Source organism: Hyposmocoma kahamanoa, unplaced genomic scaffold, assembly GCF_003589595.1.
Source record: "Hyposmocoma kahamanoa isolate Upper Pololo Valley unplaced genomic scaffold, ASM358959v1 116, whole genome shotgun sequence".
Lineage (NCBI taxonomy): Eukaryota > Metazoa > Arthropoda > Insecta > Lepidoptera > Cosmopterigidae > Hyposmocoma > Hyposmocoma kahamanoa.
The window spans coordinates 3789294-3797205 of NW_020653391.1; positions in this window are offsets into that span (position 1 = coordinate 3789294).

Here is a 7912-nt window from a genome sequence, read left to right on the forward strand (position 1 = left end):
TATTTTGCCCGTGCAAAGCAAAACGAAAGAAATAAAAGAGCGTCACTAATTTTGAAAAAAGAATAAACAAGGAATATGTTACGATACTGGCCAGTATTATGTTTGAATTGGAGATAGTACTCGTACATCTAAACGGAGGTACATAAAATGTGAAGTGATTCAGACCCAAACAATATTATTCCTATGTACTCGTAATCGTCCAATGTACATTACGAGTATAATGATAATATGGCATTAAAAATGTAGCACTATTATATTCTAAGTATAATGTTCATAAGGTCTCTCGAAAAATACGCTTTTCATATAAAACTGAAGGTCTTCCTTGGGTCTGAAGCGTGTAATTATGTTTAAAAATGTTTGTTTTGCACCACTACGCGTAACTTCGGCGTTATGGGCGCGGGTTTGTTATTTCAGTTTTAAATTTGTTAACAACTCTTCAACCGCGACCTAACATAGATTGGTGTAACCGGGCATTTGTTTAAAATGTACGTCAATATTTGTTTAGCTGAGTACGGCACTCCCATTGTGTTAGTTTCGATCAGATTCGCTCGCTTTCCTCGCTTATTAATAAGAGCTTGCAAACGATGCTGTAACGGCCACAAGCTCTACAGGGCGATGCGAGATGAACATCGTAGAAAAAGATTATTTAAAAATTCAAGATTTGAGTTACAGTCCTTATAGATACGCATGTGACCATTGCAGCAAGGAGACTGACATATGAAGTTGTAGGGTCTCAAGTAGAGACGTGCATTTAGAGAGTCACCCTACTTATCGACACGATATGTCGATAATAATTAAGTCGTTTAATTCAGGCCAGAGCTTATAAGAACCTGGTGTTAGTTATAAAAGAAAAACTGAAAAGTATGTTAGTACAATTATAACTAATTAGGACTTTATTAGATGATAATTATAATACGAACATTAAGAAATTACATAATACACTACTTACTTTGATGAATACTAATCTTTACGTCAGTAGTACTGTCACCTTACCTGTTTCTGCCGCCAAGCAATAATGTCAGTATTACTGTGTTCCGCTTTTGAAGGGTAAGGGTGCTGCTGAAATTACACACACATGGGACTTGTCAACTTATAACACAGGGTGACTGGTGCAGTGGCAATGCCCTCTGGTCTTTGCGATTTAAAGCTTCGAGTGGCATTGCAACTGTTATGGACAGGCGTAAGCTCACCGTCGGGTGTGCGACTTATTCGTCTCGTCACTAGATATTAAAAAAATACGATGGGCAAACATCGTCAGGATGCTATTGCCATTGTCATGCACTAGCTTCAGCAGAGACGACACCTTTTTTGCCTAATGGCATAAATAAAGTCTTCGCGTCTGAAGATGTATTATTGAGATTTTTTTGTGAAATAACTCCACTAGTTATTATTATTAATACAAAGATCGAACACATAGAAAAACTTTTTCGACCCGATGGGACTTGAACGTACAACCATACTGTACACTGACCTAACGGGTCAAGTTATCGAGTTGTCGAAATACTTCTACGTTTCTGTTAAAAATAGTGACATCTAGTGAGAGATTTTAGAACCTTCTTCACAGCACTTTAACTGCAAGCTTTAAGTCCCACCGGGTCGAAAAAGATTTTCTAAGTGTTCGTTTTTTGTATTAATAATCATAGGCATCCTGAAGACGTCATTGAGCTTGTACATTAAGCCAGTCACAAAAAGTTCTGTGAAGGTATATAGGTATAAGGAGCTACTTTGCGTTTGTCGCTTCTGCTCGGACCACCGACAAGAAACGCATAACGTCTTTTTGCTCTTATTGCATAGATATAATTTTGTTTTTGACTGGCTCATTCCGCATTAATAAGTGTTGTGACTCCCTTAGGCTCAACTCACATTGGCGCAGATTGGAAGCGTCGTGACGCATCATCTTTTTCGCCAATAGCATATTCATCTCTATTTCCCATTATTAAGGTATAAATTTGTGTTATGCAAATATGGAGTCGCGCGTCGACGCACATCGCCAGGCGTTGTAGTTGAAAAACAGGACGGGACGTGACGCTGCGACTCTGCGCCAGTGTGAGTTGAGCCTTATTCACGCCGTTGCATGCGATGAACTAGACCTGTGCTGAAAATTTGTTTTTATTAAAATGATACATCAGCTTCTACATATTTCAATAGAATATGATCGTAAAACTGAAATGTAATATGTTCTCGTCTACGTACATGTTCATATAAGATTTAGATGTGATTGTTTTTTTACATTCTTTAATTATCATTCTTTAGTGTCAGGCACGGCATGCTGAAAGCGCTGCTTAGAATCCAGTCGCATCGAAGAAAAATTTCTTTGTATTAATTGTAACAAACTAGTAAGTAATTTCACAAAAATGGGTACAAAATCGATTCAAATAATGTGACAGTTCTTTTTTTGAAATACCTGAAAAAAATTTGCCACGCCATCTCGTCGCCGCCGGCCAACGAAAACCTCTACAGATGCCGCTGCTGACGATTTTAAGGTTGGCGCACATATTATCGAGGAGGTATTGAGACGATAAAATTGTGACATCTTTCTGTTTTCTTGGGAGTAGGCTGAGACTGCTCCACCATCTCTTTCTCTCTGGTCTAGGATCCACAACCAGACCTTACGAATGAGGTGGTGTGTACTGAGTTAATAGTGAATAAATTCTTTGGAGAAGACAAATAAATATTAATAGCAGTAGAGCTCCGAACGCAGTGGCAGTACCTTTCGGATGGCTGTGATTTAAAAGCCCCGTGTGGCACTGCAACTGCTATGTACAGGCATGTCGCTTATTTATTCGATATTTTTCTGGTATAGCCCTTATTTTTGTTAATATATTTCTACAAAACTTAATTATTATTAATGAAATAATTTCAAAAGTAATGTTCTAATAAAATAGTATTCATGGTAGCAGTAGAGCTCCTTGTGAAAGAATTCTTCCAGGGAAGTACTGCCACCTTATCTGCCGTCCACTAACTAAAAAGCGGCTAAGTGACAAACGGTCAAATATTCGTATAAGTAGAAAAAGATGAACACAAAATTCACTTTTAAAAACAGTTAAAATTAGTTAACGTATTCGACTTATCGGAACTTACCCTAACGACGTACACCTGAAATATCATTAAACAATTTGAATATTCTAAAACTGGGTTATAGTTTTTTATTTGTCACTTAGCCGCCTTTTAGTCAGCGGACGGCAGTTATCTATTTCTGCCACCAAGCATTACCTAATGAGGGTATATCTGCGTTCTGATTTAGAAAGGTAAGGGTGCTGGTGAAATTACTGCCACATGGGACTTGTCAACTCATGTCTCAGGGTGATTGGCGCAGTGGCAATGCATTCAGATTTTTGCGATTTACAGGCCAGGCGTGTAGCTTACCATCAGGCGCACGACTTATTCGTCCCGTCATTTGATATTATATTAAAAAAAACTGATATCACGATTCCCAGACAAGTTATAGCAAATGGAAAAGTGTTATTTAAATAAAGCAAGAAAGTTTTTTTTATCATTAATGCCACGACAACATCCTGTACATAAAAATGTGAATGGATAATCCCAATAATAATGCCCTCAATCGAGTGGGCATAGCATCGCTCAATCGGCTCGGGCGTCGATGACGTCACGAGCGTGACGCGCCCCGCCCGCCGGGAGATGGCGCTGATCGCGGTGCGCCTATAGCTGCGCGGGCGCAGCGCCGTGTGTGGTTGTCGGGTGATGAACTTTATGGACTAGCGGATAAATGTTTTCAAATTGTAGTCTTATTTATTAGGAAGCTTGCCTGTGATGCCGAAAGTCTTAGGTCGACTTCCACCGAAGCAATTGGCGACTGGACTTTATAAGTATGTGCTCTATGATGGAAACACCTTATACGCTGATTAACCGAACAAGGCAGCGCAGCGAAAGCATCTGCCAGAAATTTTGCTAAACAAAAACAGTCGAAAAGTATTTTATAAATCGAATGTAAATTGTAAAAAAAAGAAGTTCAAAGACGAAGGAGGCTGCGTCACAGCTGGTCACCAACATACCGGATCCCCTATGTTCATTCTAATGAGTCACAGTTCATAACAATCAGAAGTTTTTGTCTACGATTTATCACACTAATGATGACGGAAAACTTCGTGATGAATCCCGTAAGACTAAAATTTTTAATAAAACTCTTGTAAGATCTGTGCAGTCACCAAGTTACAAGCTAGCCTGGATTATAGTTCTTTTCTTAGAAGATTTCACTGCCTAACAGCGGGAAGTATATGGGTTGATAATAATGAGGTCAGGGAACTCTTAAAGGGTTGTTCAAATACATCGCTAGTAGTCATTATTCGTTTACATCGGTACATAGGTATTCTCTTAAATCTAATATAAAACAAACATTACGTGGCGTCTGTAGCGTCTGCAACTAAGGATCTTCGTGACTTTCATCTCGCCATTTGTGAAACTAAAGGAGAGCCATCTGCGTCTTTCCCTCGTAAATGCTTTTTTTATGATTCCAAGTGCAGGTGTGAACAAGCGCGCCTGGTGGTAAGCGGCACTCCTGTTCATAACAATTGTAGTGCCACTCAGAGCTTTAATTAAAGAAGATCTGAAGGACATTGCCATTGCACCCGTCACCCTGAGACACAAGTTGAAAAGTCACATGCGCCTGCACCCTTACCCTTCAAAACCAAAACGCACTAATGTTCACATTACTGCTTGGCGGCAGAAATAGCTAAAGTGGCAGTACTTCCCTGGACGAACGCTTTCACAAGGACTTTGCTGCTGCTAAATATATAGAAGCTATAACGAGAACCTGTTTATTTATTTCTATAAATAAACAAAAAAATAATAAGAACTAACCCTAGAGTTTCTTCTTCAATCTTCTCAGGGGAATCTGCCTTACGAATGAGTAAGTAGAGTTTAATCAATACGACGATTTCAAGTGTATTTTGCTTACCTATGAAATAAAGATTATTCGAGTTTGAGTTTGAATGAATGAAATATTTTTTCACATTTTTAAACATAAACGTCTAATTTCGGTAGAATCTTAAATTTTTTTTCCTGAAAAGTTGTTATTTTGTACATATGGCCTTATTGCATATAGGGTTGCGAATTTAAAGCATTATCCATTCAAAGCCTACTAATATATTAACAGAATATATTTCTAAGAGTGGTTACACACGGGAACTTTTAGCAGTGATGCAAACGCGCGCTGCATATCGCTACACTTGCAATTTAAAGGCGATTGCATCGTGGCAAACGCGCGACACCATCGATAAAAACGCGCGATTACATCGATGCAAACGCGCGACACCATCGATACAAACGCGCGATTGCATCGATAAAAACGATTGCAAACGATTACATCGCTACACTTGCAATTTATAGGCGATTGCATCGAAGCAAACGCGCGACACCATCGATACAAACGCGCGATTGCATCGGTAAAAAAGCGCGATTGCATCAATAAAACGCGCGATTGCATCGATACAATCGCGCTTTTGCATCGATGCTTAAACTTGCGCGCGTTCGTAAAGGTTAGACGATTAGCGACTGAATCGCGTTAGCATCGCTGCTAAAAGTCGTCATGTGTAACCGGTCTTAGTCGAGCCGATGAGAAACGTGTTGTATGGGCCCTTCGCCACGGGTATCTATAACTAAATAACTATGCAATTCAATAAGTACTTCCGTTATGATCTAAATAGAACACACCGTAAGGTTAAAATAATTACGAAATTGTACATAAACCTAATACTTACTTACACATTGAAGCTGCGATTGTTTCGGTCGTCGATCGTTTTATTGATTGGTGAGTAAAAATCGTGCTTTAGTACTAGAGTTAGCATGTTTTATTTAAAAAAAAAGGATAATTCATTTTTATTTTACTGAATATCATGATGTTATTACTTTCATGATATTCAAATATTGTTCGTGACAATACTCTAGTAATTGGAAGGATTGGCACAGATGCAGGTTCGAGTCCTGTCGGATCCAGGGAATGCTTTGTGTTCGATCTTTTTTTATTAATAATTATAAAAAGCTAGTGCAGTAATTTCACAAAAGCTAAAATTAATATTATGGTAGTAAAACTGTGAGTCTGTCTGACGACATGGAAATTGGCAGTAAGGTGCAATATGCTGGCCCGCAGGTTTGCGCGTTGAAATTAGAAACGTAAAGCTCACGCTGTTTAAAGAATTTTGTCAATCGTTTACACGTGTAGCTTGTGAGTCAAGTGTACACAAAAAGCGTATCGTGCCCTGTGGGTCCAGTGTAATAACACTCTCAGAATGCTGTTGGGGTTGCTGTAGACGGCTTTAGCGCCGTTTTGCGGAAGCGGGTAGCGTCCCTAATGCATAGAGTGCGGGGCAGCGCCAATGGCCTTCTTCGTACGGTGACCGATAGGAACGATGGGCCCATATTATATCAATGGGTGCGGGTACACCTCAATGTTTAGAGGATTTATATTATCTTTATTTGTTAGTAGTTTGTTACTAACACTACATGGATATTTTGTCCGAAATAAAGATTTGAATTAATTTCAATAACACAAGAATATTAGAAATCAATATTTCAATATTCCAGCAGTTTCTTATTATTATTGATACAATAATCGAACAAAAATAAAGGAAAATTCCTTTCGATCCGACTAGACTCCTAAACGAACTGTACGAGTCGGCAGATCTAACACATTTTTTATGTGATTAAACGCCTTTGTTTGCCTTAACGCCTTCTTATATATCACTACGCGAACCAGTGCCTATTCGAGTCCAGTCAGATCGAAAAAATTTGTATTTGCCTTTGTTTGATCTTTGTATTTACAATAATTACGGTAATGTTATTTGGATTACTAAAAAAACAGCCATCAACAAACACCAAAACCTCATACTTTAAAGTATTCTGCCCTTTTGCTTAAGGCAAAAAGAAAGTTTATATAGCTTCGTGTATTTTTCTTTGCTATTTCATTTCTGTCCAAAACTTTCTACAATGGACAAAAAAAACCTAAAGAAACTTGAATGTAAAACGGAAACATTAAATTTTTTGTAGAGATATGAGTCAACAATTTAATTTGGGCAGCTTGGCGAACTTCTGCCTTTCATGTTCTCTCTAAGGTTGAATTTACATTACCGCGGAAAGGAATGTAAGCGAATTCTTGTAACCAATTGCGCCTTACGTCAATCGTGTAACGTACAAACTAGATACCTACGAGTCAAAAAACGGTACACCGGAAAATTCTCGCAGTCTCAGGAATTCTTGCCGCTACCGTTATCGTATATTTAAGTATGTACGTTACAAAATTCACACACACAACTGTGTGTGTGAATTGCGTAACACTTCCATTCCAATGTAAATTGAGTCTAAGTGACACACGACCCGGAAGTAGGCACAAGTGGCTAATAAATTAAAACGGTCATAGATTCCATTAGATCCCGAATTTATGGTGTCCGTACGCACCGTGGGCGAAGCGTGGGTGCGCGCGCATCTATGTGATGCGCATTAAATTTGATTGTTTCTGCAACCTGCGCCCTGCACAGATTTATTATATGCATAATATCGAAAAACGCTCGTGAATTCTAGCGTAGAAATTTCTAGAAATTTACTGTTATTCCCGCTTACTACAGACACTGCAGAGACGTACCGAAGCTTCCAGTGATTTTGTGGATACCGACTACAGATAGGCAGTGTCTTTAATAATGCATTTTATTAGTAGTAGAGCTCCTTGTGAAAGACGAATCCAAAGAAGAATCGCCACCTTACCTATTTCTGCCGCCAAGCGGTAGTAATGTTAGCATTACTGCTTTCAGGTTTTGAAGGGTAAGGGTGGTAGTGATATTACAGGCTCATGGGACTTGTTAACTCATGCTTCAGAGTGACCCTAAGATCTTTGCGATTTAAAGCTCTGAGCGACTCTGCAACTGCTATGGACAGGCGTGTCGCTTACTAGACTACTAGGCGT